Genomic DNA, 13,979 nt, shown 5'->3' with positions numbered 1-13,979 from the left:
ATTTCAATGGGATTCCGCCCCAGAATTCTGCAATATATAAGACCGGAATGCCCACCGCGGAAATTCTGCTGTCTGAATGGGAATGCGGAATCCTGTTTAGGTCATTAGTCCGTAAATTATGGTGGGATTCTTCCGCTGAATTCCAGAAGGAAATTCTGCCATGTGAACATACCCTCCATGTCCAATTCTGCCTCAGTGATGGCACAGAAAAAGCTAAGCCCTTCAGGGTGCTCATTGAAAACAAATGGCTTTGTATGTAATGCACGGATTTACCAGAGAAAAGCTATAAGTGGAATATATGGCTCTCCTCTGTTACACCAGAATTCTCTAATCTAGTATGAAAAATTGGTTTTCTAAGGCCCTTTCAGACAGGCACAACTGTGCCTATAAACTAGAGAACACACAGTAGGGTTTAAAGGGGTACTCCCACCCTAGACATCTTATCCCCTATCCAAAGGATAGGGGATAAGATGTCTGATCGCAGGGGTCCCGCCGCTGGGGACCCCCGCATTATTGCATGCGGCACCCACCTGGTTTTTCACCGGAACCGCTGGAGAGTCTGAGTCGCGACTCCGGGAACGGAAGTCCGTGACGTCAGGACTCCGTCCCCTCAATGCAAGTCTATGGGAGGGGGCGTGACGGCCAGGAGTAGCGACTCAGACCCTCCAGCGGTTCCGGTGAAAAACCAGGTGGGTGCCGCATGCAATAATGCGGGGGTCCCCAGCGGCGGGACCCCTGCGATCAGACATCTTATCCCCTATCCTTTGGATAGGGGATAAGATGTCTAGGGTGGGAGTACTCCTTTAAGGTTGAACTCGATGGACTCTTGTCTTTTTTTCAACCTTACAAACTATGTTACTATGTAATGATTCGTGTAATTGTGTTTGTAGGCCTCTATAAACAATGCAAACAGCCAATGCCATTATAGCCTATGGGTGATGGATACCAGCTTTAGACATCTGTTCATTGGGTCCAGGGGTGTGGAAATTTAATAAAAAACTACTTGTTCACGGGACTAAAATGGAGCAAAATCTACTTGTCCCTCATGACGATCCACTAGTCTGGACCAAGTTTCACTTTTACACTCTCATTTTTTCTTCCTCGCCCTATAATAGCCATAACTACCTACTATAATGATACCTTTTAATTTATTAATAACATATTTTCCGAACAAAAAAAAAAAATATATATATATATAAAAATCGGTGAAGTAAAATTGAAATAGTAAAAGATAATTTAGCAGATTTGGTGGTTTTCTTTTCTACGCCATTTACCTTGTCGTTGAGCTAACAGCATTGTATAGTTTCCGTTATATTTTACAAATAAATAAAAAAATCTGAATTTTTAAAAAAAAATTTATTGCCATTTTTTTTTACTTTTGTAACTTTATTTTTTTTTCCGCATACCAGGCTGTATAAGGGCATATTTTTTTGCGCCATTATCTGTTTTTTGTATCGGTAGCATTTTGGTATTGATCTGACTTTTTAATCGCTTTTTAACTTTTATTTCAGGGATATTATAAAAAGGAATCATTAGATTCCTCATACAGATTATAAATAGAGTTCTATTGAACTCAATTGATCTGTGTGCTGTGCAATCCATTGATGGAGACTGGCTGGACTAGGCTCTATCAATGACAGAGCCACAGATGCCAGGGAAGCAGAGGTAAGCCCTCCGGCTACCTCTACAGTGGATCCCCCCCCCCACGATCACACTGTGTGTGTGTGTGGGGGGGGGGGGGGGTCGATCCGATCCACCCCACTAGCCCACCAGGAAGCATTTACTAGCCCACCAGGGAGCATTCACATGTCCCTTTAGATGCTGCTGTCAGCTTTGACAGTGGGATCTAAAGGGTTAATAGCCAGCTGCGGCGATCGCCGCATGCTGGCTATTAACGGCGGCCCCTGGCTACTGAGAACAGCCGGGGGCTGCAGAGTATGGAGCGGGCACAAGTCGGGAGCTGCTCAGACTGCTCGTCAGGTCCAGCCCTGCTTGCCCCAAGCTGGAAAAGTTCACCTGCCCGGCGCCCGGAACTGCATGTCCCGGGCATCGGGCGATAGGAATTCCACATGCCTGGGGTCTATACCTTATAGGGTACTTAGGCATCCACTTTTGAAAATGACATACCTGTGATGGATGCCATATAGTGGTATCCATACCTATTACCTACCATGTTAAATGTATGAATTTAACATGTATGATTTTTACTAGACTAGCAGGAAAATAGTCTATGAAAGGGGTACTCCGCTGCTCAGTGTTTGGAACAAACTGTTCCGAACACTGGAGCCGGCGTCGGGAGCTTGTGACCTCATAGCCCCGCCCCTTCATGACATCACGTCTGCCCCCTCCCATACACTTGCATTGAGGGGGCGGGTTTGAGGTTGAGGGTTAAGTGTATGACGTCACGCGCTCCCGACACCGGCTCCAGCGTTCAGAACAGTTTGTTCCAAATGCTGAGAAGCGGAGTACCACTTTAAGCTACTGATACACTCACACTGTATACTGATGTACACTAGCATGTACGTCATGAGCTATACCTGCATACACACTAAACAGAACAAAAAATGTCATGCGAACAGGCATTAAATCAGGAAATATCTTCCAAGAGTTTTCTACAAAGTAATATTCATTAGAACATGCATATTTACATATGTATTGTACACCTATGTGGAGTCTCATGGAATGATGGTTTCCTAGGGACAAAAATACATAAATTGTCCCTCTTCATACAGAGCACTGGAGAAATGATCATCTTTAAGTCAATCTTGTCTATGGGAGCTTTACAGCTTTGAATGTGAAGTGGTCTATAAAAAGGCTTTTTTCACATCCAATGGACACGGCTTTACACAGCTCCAACTGCATAGGAAGCTAGGAATGTCCATCTAAAGTGCATGCGTTATGTTTGTGTGCAGTGACATCATGGTCTCTCATTTCTAAATAAATTTAAAGGGTACATTTTAAATATATATACGGTATATTTATACATTAAATACCATTTATATGAGGCGACTAGGGGTTAGTCCTACAGGAGAGCCCTATTGACATGGAGGGACTCTGGCTGAGGGGACTTTAGACAAAGGGACCAGTTGATTTAAAAAAAAGAATAATTGTACCCCTTTAATGGAGATGTCTAGTTTGTATATTGAAGCATGCTTACAGAATCCTGTTCTAAAATGTTGTGTATGTGGCTATGACAAAACACACCTTCTCAGGCTATGTCTAGACACACAGGGGGGTATTTATGAAAAGTGGAGTAGGTGAACGTCTTTATACTCCATTTATTCATGTGGTGGAAACCGTGTACCTGCTCCAAATTTATACATGGTGCAGGGCATGTTATAAATATGGTTTTGATCACATTTCTTACTTCAGTGAATGAAAAGTTGCACAAAAAGTTGAAAAAAATTAAATAAAAAATGCACTGTGCTAAAATATTGCAATACATTTACCCAGAAAAACCTGAGTAAAAGTTTCATAAATAACACCAACAGTGTTTTGGAAAAAAAAACTGGAAAAGTGGACCAAGTAGCTTTTGTTCTTTTCTTTGTTTGTTTTTTGAGGTTCAAAAAGCATCTAAAAAAATTGCATGGGAACATAGCCTCAAACTGAAAGAATGAACTTCCTGTGGAGCATATGGCAGCTGATAAGTACTGGAAGGATTAAGCTAGGAATTTTCAAATCTGTTTAACTTTCTGGCACCAGTTGATTAAGAAAAATGCTTTCCAGGGGAGTACCCCTTTAAAATAGTATTTTCATCTCAAAGAATGACAGCTGCCAGTCCTAGAGCTGTTTTCAACCTGTGGCTTTAGACCTGTTGTAATATTGCTGCTGTCCCTAGGTCATGACAGCCTGCGGCATGATGAGAGTTGTAAGGTCGCAGATTGTGGACCATGGATCTAGGACGTAATAAAAGCTGCCTTTCTGATATATAGATGGCTATCGGTAATTTTAACAACTGTACTTTTTTAACCCCTTAAGGACTCAGCCCATTTTGGCCTTAAGGACTCAGACAATTTAATTTTTACGTTTTCATTTTTTCCTCCTCGCCTTCTAAAAATCATAACTCTTTTATATTTTCATCCACAGACTAGTATGAGGGCTTGTTTATTGCGCGACCAGTTGTCCTTTGTAATGACATCACTCATTATATCATAAAATGTATGGCGCAACCAAAAAACACTATTTTTGTGGGGAAATTAAAACGAAAAACGCAATTTTGCTAATTTTGAAAGGTTTCGTTTTCACGCCGTACAATTTATGGTAAAAATGACATGTGTTCTTTATTCTGAGGGTCAATACGATTAAAATGATACCCATTATTATATACTTTTATATTATTGTTGCACTTAAAAAAAATCACAAACTTTTTAACCAAATTAGTACGTTTATAATCCCTTTATTTTGATGACCTCTAACTTTTTTATTTTTCTGTATAAGTGGCGGTATGGGGGCTCATTTTTTGCGCCATGATCTGTACTTTTTTTTATACCACATTTGCATATGAAAAACTTTTAATTAATTTTTTATAATTTTTTTTTTAATAAAATGCATTACAAAAGTAGGAATTTTGGACATTTTTTTTTTTCGTTCACGCCGTTCACCGTACGGGATCATTAACATTTTATTTTAATAGTTCGGACATTTACGCACGCGGCGATACCAAATATGTCTATAAAAAATGTTTTTTACGCTTTTTGGGGGTAAAATAGGAAAAAACGGACGTTTTACTTTTTTATTGGGGGAGGGGATTTTTCACTTTTTTTTTACTTTTACTTTTACATTTTCTTACATTTTTTTTTTACACTTGAATAGTCCCCATAGGGGACTATTCATAGCAATACCATGATTGCTAATACTGATCTGTTCTATGTATAGGACATAGAACAGATCAGTATTATCGGTCATCTCCTGCTCTGGTCTGCTCGATCACAGACCAGAGCAGGAGACGCCGGGAGCCGCACGGAGGAAGGAGAGGGGACCTCCGTGCGGCGTTATGAATGATCGGATCCCCGCAGCAGCGCTGCGGGCGATCCGATCATTCATTCAAATCGCGAACTGCCGCAGATGCCGGGATCTGTATTGATCCCAGCACCTTAGGGGTTAATGGCGGACGCCCGCGAGATCGCGGGCGTCGGCCATTGCCGGCGGGTCCCTGGCTGCGATCAGCAGCCGGGATCAGCCGCGCATGACACGGGCATCGCTCCGATGCCCGCGGTTATGCATAGGACGTAAATGTACGTCCTGGTGCGTTAAGTACCACCTCACCAGGACGTACATTTACGTCCTGCGTCCTTAAGGGGTTAAATACTCTGCTTATGAAGATTTTATACAGTGATGCTTTGTTCTCATGTTGTAAAGAATAATGAAAATAAAGTCAGCTCACCGCCATGTACGTGCACATAACACCCCAGGATAGGTGCAAAATTCCACCAAAGACTATGGGACGCCATTCGCACCGACTCCTGGTCCATACAGCAACAAGAACAGTAAATGCTATTTTTGATATTCTAAAATATAAACAAACTTGCCACTTTTAATTAATATTTAGAATAGTCCTCAATAGCAATCAAAAAGCATGTAAAAAAATAAATAAATCTAAAATTCACTGCAATGTGTAAACACAGCCTAGGTTTACTAGTCAGTCAATAAATGAGCCTGATCAACTAGCTGCAGTCACGGCCTCACAATGTGCTGACTATTACTGAGGATCTAGGGACTAATGCCTCTGACTATGCAGCACCTAGACCAGTGGTTCTTAACCTTGTTGGAGGTAATGAACCCCACCAGTTTCATATGGGCATTCACCGAACCCCTCTTAATTGGAAAAATAAAATATGATTTTTTCAAATTCAAAACATAGGAGGTATATATTTAAAGATATATTTATACATAGGTGCACAAAATGAACAAAACCATGAGGAACAAAGAACAAAACCATGAAAACATGATTTTCACACAAAAACATAATGAATATTTTCTGCAAATCAGTGTGACTTCTGCTGTTGTCTTTCAGAGACCAGTTCAGAAATGCGCTTTACCTTGGCAAGTGCCACTCTCATGTAATTTTCACAACAATGGCAGTGTTCCCCCACATTAGGCAGGCAGTGTCCCCCCACATTAGGCAGGCAGTGTTCCCCCCACATTAGGCAGGCAGTGTTCCCCCCATATTAGGCAGGCAGTGTTCCCCCCACATTAGGCAGGCAGTGTTCCCCCCACATTAGGCAGGCAGTGTTCCCCCCACATTAGGCAGGCAGTGTTCCCCCCACATTAGGCAGGCAGTGTTCCCCAGGTCCACAGGTTGAAGACCACTGATGTAGGCAGTGTTCCCCCACAGACATACAGCCTCCAGCCATATACAGTGTACGGCTGGAGGCTGTATACCTGTGTACTGCCCACTTCAGTGCTCAGACCACCGCTCCGGCTATAGCAGTAGGTCTCAGGACCAGGGGTCGGAGCACTGAAGATGACGTGCCACTGGTCACTTACCAAGCTGGCCAGCGCGCATCTTCCTCCTGCTCTATCCTCCGGTCCTTGGCACCTTCATTTCCATGGGCACACGCACGTTTCTATGGGCGTGCGCTATGTCTCGGCGGCCCTACGTTTTTAAACTTAATGCGGGGCCGCAGGGAGTTAATAGTGATGCGGGGAATTGCCCCGTCGCTACAGGACGGGCAAACACCGGATCTGCTCGGGGCCCCAAGCAATTGCTTGGTTTGCCTGTCCTGTTGCAACCTCCCCCGCCGAACCCCCGGGACTGACTCGCTGAACCCCTGGGGTTCGATCGAACCCAGGTTAAGAACCACTGACCTAGATGGACATGTGAAGAACCACTGTGCTACTTGTACTTTGAATTTACAGTAAGATCAGATTTTACTGATCTTACTAAGGGCATCTGCCTTCCTCCTTCAGTACTGTGTACAGAGAAGGTCCTCATCCATTGGAAACCCTTTATTAATACTAAGCAGTGTAAACTTTGTAAAGTGTGTATAAATAGATCTTTAGGAACCTATAAATGAGTTTCATGGAACAGGATTATGTTAAAGGGAACTTGTCAGCTGTTTCTTGCTGCCTGAACCCTAGGCAACATGAAACAGTTCCAGGCACCCGCACTGCAATGAATTATAATCTACTTTGAAGGTCTCTACCTATAGACACAAATATATACCTCCTCATTAATGTAACTACACTGCTCAAAAACATAACAGGAACACTAAAGATAACACATCCTAGATCTGAATGAATGAACTAATTTCGTCTTTACATAGTTGAATGTGCTGACAACAAAATCACACAAAAATTATCAATGGAAATCAAATTTATCAACCCATGGAGGTCTGGATATGGAGTCACACTCAAAGTCAAAGTGGAAAAACCACACTACAGGCTGATCCAACTTTGATGTAATGTCCTTAAAACAAGTCAAAATGAGGCTCACTTTTTTTTTACTTTTACTTTTACATTTTCTTACATTTTTTTTTTACACTTGAATAGTCCCCATAGGGGACTATTCATAGCAATACCATGATTGCTAATACTGATCTGTTCTATGTATAGGACATAGAACAGATCAGTATTATCGGTCATCTCCTGCTCTGGTCTGCTCGATCACAGACCAGAGCAGGAGACGCCGGGAGCCGCACGGAGGAAGGAGAGGGGACCTCCGTGCGGCGTTATGAATGATCGGATCCCCGCAGCAGCGCTGCGGGCGATCCGATCATTCATTCAAATCGCGAACTGCCGCAGATGCCGGGATCTGTATTGATCCCAGCACCTTAGGGGTTAATGGCGGACGCCCGCGAGATCGCGGGCGTCGGCCATTGCCGGCGGGTCCCTGGCTGCGATCAGCAGCCGGGATCAGCCGCGCATGACACGGGCATCGCTCCGATGCCCGCGGTTATGCATAGGACGTAAATGTACGTCCTGGTGCGTTAAGTACCACCTCACCAGGACGTACATTTACGTCCTGCGTCCTTAAGGGGTTAAATACTCTGCTTATGAAGATTTTATACAGTGATGCTTTGTTCTCATGTTGTAAAGAATAATGAAAATAAAGTCAGCTCACCGCCATGTACGTGCACATAACACCCCAGGATAGGTGCAAAATTCCACCAAAGACTATGGGACGCCATTCGCACCGACTCCTGGTCCATACAGCAACAAGAACAGTAAATGCTATTTTTGATATTCTAAAATATAAACAAACTTGCCACTTTTAATTAATATTTAGAATAGTCCTCAATAGCAATCAAAAAGCATGTAAAAAAATAAATAAATCTAAAATTCACTGCAATGTGTAAACACAGCCTAGGTTTACTAGTCAGTCAATAAATGAGCCTGATCAACTAGCTGCAGTCACGGCCTCACAATGTGCTGACTATTACTGAGGATCTAGGGACTAATGCCTCTGACTATGCAGCACCTAGACCAGTGGTTCTTAACCTTGTTGGAGGTAATGAACCCCACCAGTTTCATATGGGCATTCACCGAACCCCTCTTAATTGGAAAAATAAAATATGATTTTTTCAAATTCAAAACATAGGAGGTATATATTTAAAGATATATTTATACATAGGTGCACAAAATGAACAAAACCATGAGGAACAAAGAACAAAACCATGAAAACATGATTTTCACACAAAAACATAATGAATATTTTCTGCAAATCAGTGTGACTTCTGCTGTTGTCTTTCAGAGACCAGTTCAGAAATGCGCTTTACCTTGGCAAGTGCCACTCTCATGTAATTTTCACAACAATGGCAGTGTTCCCCCACATTAGGCAGGCAGTGTCCCCCCACATTAGGCAGGCAGTGTTCCCCCCACATTAGGCAGGCAGTGTTCCCCCCATATTAGGCAGGCAGTGTTCCCCCCACATTAGGCAGGCAGTGTTCCCCCCACATTAGGCAGGCAGTGTTCCCCCCACATTAGGCAGGCAGTGTTCCCCCCACATTAGGCAGGCAGTGTTCCCCAGGTCCACAGGTTGAAGACCACTGATGTAGGCAGTGTTCCCCCACAGACATACAGCCTCCAGCCATATACAGTGTACGGCTGGAGGCTGTATACCTGTGTACTGCCCACTTCAGTGCTCAGACCACCGCTCCGGCTATAGCAGTAGGTCTCAGGACCAGGGGTCGGAGCACTGAAGATGACGTGCCACTGGTCACTTACCAAGCTGGCCAGCGCGCATCTTCCTCCTGCTCTATCCTCCGGTCCTTGGCACCTTCATTTCCATGGGCACACGCACGTTTCTATGGGCGTGCGCTATGTCTCGGCGGCCCTACGTTTTTAAACTTAATGCGGGGCCGCAGGGAGTTAATAGTGATGCGGGGAATTGCCCCGTCGCTACAGGACGGGCAAACACCGGATCTGCTCGGGGCCCCAAGCAATTGCTTGGTTTGCCTGTCCTGTTGCAACCTCCCCCGCCGAACCCCCGGGACTGACTCGCTGAACCCCTGGGGTTCGATCGAACCCAGGTTAAGAACCACTGACCTAGATGGACATGTGAAGAACCACTGTGCTACTTGTACTTTGAATTTACAGTAAGATCAGATTTTACTGATCTTACTAAGGGCATCTGCCTTCCTCCTTCAGTACTGTGTACAGAGAAGGTCCTCATCCATTGGAAACCCTTTATTAATACTAAGCAGTGTAAACTTTGTAAAGTGTGTATAAATAGATCTTTAGGAACCTATAAATGAGTTTCATGGAACAGGATTATGTTAAAGGGAACTTGTCAGCTGTTTCTTGCTGCCTGAACCCTAGGCAACATGAAACAGTTCCAGGCACCCGCACTGCAATGAATTATAATCTACTTTGAAGGTCTCTACCTATAGACACAAATATATACCTCCTCATTAATGTAACTACACTGCTCAAAAACATAACAGGAACACTAAAGATAACACATCCTAGATCTGAATGAATGAACTAATTTCGTCTTTACATAGTTGAATGTGCTGACAACAAAATCACACAAAAATTATCAATGGAAATCAAATTTATCAACCCATGGAGGTCTGGATATGGAGTCACACTCAAAGTCAAAGTGGAAAAACCACACTACAGGCTGATCCAACTTTGATGTAATGTCCTTAAAACAAGTCAAAATGAGGCTCACTTTTTTTTTACTTTTACTTTTACATTTTCTTACATTTTTTTTTTACACTTGAATAGTCCCCATAGGGGACTATTCATAGCAATACCATGATTGCTAATACTGATCTGTTCTATGTATAGGACATAGAACAGATCAGTATTATCGGTCATCTCCTGCTCTGGTCTGCTCGATCACAGACCAGAGCAGGAGACGCCGGGAGCCGCACGGAGGAAGGAGAGGGGACCTCCGTGCGGCGTTATGAATGATCGGATCCCCGCAGCAGCGCTGCGGGCGATCCGATCATTCATTCAAATCGCGAACTGCCGCAGATGCCGGGATCTGTATTGATCCCAGCACCTTAGGGGTTAATGGCGGACGCCCGCGAGATCGCGGGCGTCGGCCATTGCCGGCGGGTCCCTGGCTGCGATCAGCAGCCGGGATCAGCCGCGCATGACACGGGCATCGCTCCGATGCCCGCGGTTATGCATAGGACGTAAATGTACGTCCTGGTGCGTTAAGTACCACCTCACCAGGACGTACATTTACGTCCTGCGTCCTTAAGGGGTTAAATACTCTGCTTATGAAGATTTTATACAGTGATGCTTTGTTCTCATGTTGTAAAGAATAATGAAAATAAAGTCAGCTCACCGCCATGTACGTGCACATAACACCCCAGGATAGGTGCAAAATTCCACCAAAGACTATGGGACGCCATTCGCACCGACTCCTGGTCCATACAGCAACAAGAACAGTAAATGCTATTTTTGATATTCTAAAATATAAACAAACTTGCCACTTTTAATTAATATTTAGAATAGTCCTCAATAGCAATCAAAAAGCATGTAAAAAAATAAATAAATCTAAAATTCACTGCAATGTGTAAACACAGCCTAGGTTTACTAGTCAGTCAATAAATGAGCCTGATCAACTAGCTGCAGTCACGGCCTCACAATGTGCTGACTATTACTGAGGATCTAGGGACTAATGCCTCTGACTATGCAGCACCTAGACCAGTGGTTCTTAACCTTGTTGGAGGTAATGAACCCCACCAGTTTCATATGGGCATTCACCGAACCCCTCTTAATTGGAAAAATAAAATATGATTTTTTCAAATTCAAAACATAGGAGGTATATATTTAAAGATATATTTATACATAGGTGCACAAAATGAACAAAACCATGAGGAACAAAGAACAAAACCATGAAAACATGATTTTCACACAAAAACATAATGAATATTTTCTGCAAATCAGTGTGACTTCTGCTGTTGTCTTTCAGAGACCAGTTCAGAAATGCGCTTTACCTTGGCAAGTGCCACTCTCATGTAATTTTCACAACAATGGCAGTGTTCCCCCACATTAGGCAGGCAGTGTCCCCCCACATTAGGCAGGCAGTGTTCCCCCCACATTAGGCAGGCAGTGTTCCCCCCATATTAGGCAGGCAGTGTTCCCCCCACATTAGGCAGGCAGTGTTCCCCCCACATTAGGCAGGCAGTGTTCCCCCCACATTAGGCAGGCAGTGTTCCCCCCACATTAGGCAGGCAGTGTTCCCCAGGTCCACAGGTTGAAGACCACTGATGTAGGCAGTGTTCCCCCACAGACATACAGCCTCCAGCCATATACAGTGTACGGCTGGAGGCTGTATACCTGTGTACTGCCCACTTCAGTGCTCAGACCACCGCTCCGGCTATAGCAGTAGGTCTCAGGACCAGGGGTCGGAGCACTGAAGATGACGTGCCACTGGTCACTTACCAAGCTGGCCAGCGCGCATCTTCCTCCTGCTCTATCCTCCGGTCCTTGGCACCTTCATTTCCATGGGCACACGCACGTTTCTATGGGCGTGCGCTATGTCTCGGCGGCCCTACGTTTTTAAACTTAATGCGGGGCCGCAGGGAGTTAATAGTGATGCGGGGAATTGCCCCGTCGCTACAGGACGGGCAAACACCGGATCTGCTCGGGGCCCCAAGCAATTGCTTGGTTTGCCTGTCCTGTTGCAACCTCCCCCGCCGAACCCCCGGGACTGACTCGCTGAACCCCTGGGGTTCGATCGAACCCAGGTTAAGAACCACTGACCTAGATGGACATGTGAAGAACCACTGTGCTACTTGTACTTTGAATTTACAGTAAGATCAGATTTTACTGATCTTACTAAGGGCATCTGCCTTCCTCCTTCAGTACTGTGTACAGAGAAGGTCCTCATCCATTGGAAACCCTTTATTAATACTAAGCAGTGTAAACTTTGTAAAGTGTGTATAAATAGATCTTTAGGAACCTATAAATGAGTTTCATGGAACAGGATTATGTTAAAGGGAACTTGTCAGCTGTTTCTTGCTGCCTGAACCCTAGGCAACATGAAACAGTTCCAGGCACCCGCACTGCAATGAATTATAATCTACTTTGAAGGTCTCTACCTATAGACACAAATATATACCTCCTCATTAATGTAACTACACTGCTCAAAAACATAACAGGAACACTAAAGATAACACATCCTAGATCTGAATGAATGAACTAATTTCGTCTTTACATAGTTGAATGTGCTGACAACAAAATCACACAAAAATTATCAATGGAAATCAAATTTATCAACCCATGGAGGTCTGGATATGGAGTCACACTCAAAGTCAAAGTGGAAAAACCACACTACAGGCTGATCCAACTTTGATGTAATGTCCTTAAAACAAGTCAAAATGAGGCTCAGTAGTGTGTGTGGCCTCCACGTGTCCGTATGACCTCCCTACAATGCCTGGGCATGCTCCTGATGAGGTGATGGATGGTCTCCTGAGGGATGTCCTCCCAGACCTGGACTAAAGCATCCGCCAACTCCTGGACAGTCTGTGGTGCAATGTGGCGTGGTGGATGGAGCGAGACATGATGTCCCAGATGTGCTCAATGGGATTCAGGTCTGGGGAACGGGTGGGCCAGTCCATAGCATCAATGCCTTCCTCTTGTAGGAACTGCTGACACACTCCAGCCACATGAGGTCTAGCATTGTCTTGCATTAGGAGGAACCCTGGACCCAACCCGCACCAGCATATGGACTCACAAGGGGTCTGAGGATCTCATCTCGTTACCTAATGGCAGTCAGGCTACCTCTGGCAAGCACATGGAGGACTGTGTGAGCCCCCAAAGAAATGCCACCCCACACCATTACTGACCTACCGCCAAACCAGTCATGATGGAGGATGTTGTAGGCAACAGAACCTTCTCCTCTGTCACATGTGCTCAGTGTGAACCTGCTTTCATCTGTGAAGAGCACAGGGCGTCATTGGCGAATTTGCCAATCTTGGTGTTCTCTGGCAAATGCCAAATGTCCTGCACGGTGTTGGGCTGTAAGCACAACCCCCACCTGTGGACGTCGGACCCTCATACCACCCTCATGGAGTCCGTTTCTGACCGTTTGAGTGGACACATGCACATTTGTGACCTGCTGGAGGTCATTTCGCAGGGCTCTGGCAGTGCTCCTCCTGCTCCTCCTTGCACAAAGGTGGAGCTGTCGGTCCTGCTGTTGGGTTGTTGCCCTCCTACGGCCTCCTCCACATGTCCTGATGTACTGGCCTTTCTCCTGGTAGTACCTCCATGCTCTGGACACTTCTTGCAACTGGGGCACAGCAAGTGACCCGGTTGTCTGGGAGACCTGTAAAGCTTACCTAAGAGGGGAAATAATAAGAGCAATAAAGTGGGGAAAAAAAAGTTTAAATCAAAAGAGGAGGGCTTAATAAGTAATCTGATGGATACAGAGAAGGAATATACACAAAATTCATCGGAAGAGAGTAAGGAAAATTAAATAAGCTACACAATGAATTTAATGAATATATGTTGGAAAAGAGTAAAAATAAATTGATATTTCAAGGCCAGGAAAGATTTGTACAGGCAGGGAAGCCTAA

General features: G+C 44.5%; 1 protein-coding gene across 2 annotated transcripts in view; it reads right to left on the bottom strand.

Annotated features, from left to right (window-relative positions):
- The window catches only part of TNFAIP8L3 (TNF alpha induced protein 8 like 3), a 97,944-nt gene that overhangs the window by 45,457 nt on the left and 38,508 nt on the right, over positions 1 to 13,979 (bottom strand). The window lies entirely within an intron of this gene.

Source organism: Hyla sarda, chromosome 4 (genome assembly GCF_029499605.1).
Source record: "Hyla sarda isolate aHylSar1 chromosome 4, aHylSar1.hap1, whole genome shotgun sequence".
Taxonomy (NCBI): domain Eukaryota; kingdom Metazoa; phylum Chordata; class Amphibia; order Anura; family Hylidae; genus Hyla; species Hyla sarda.
Note: the sequence above shows the minus strand (reverse complement) of the source record. Positions and strands in the feature narration are given on the sequence as shown.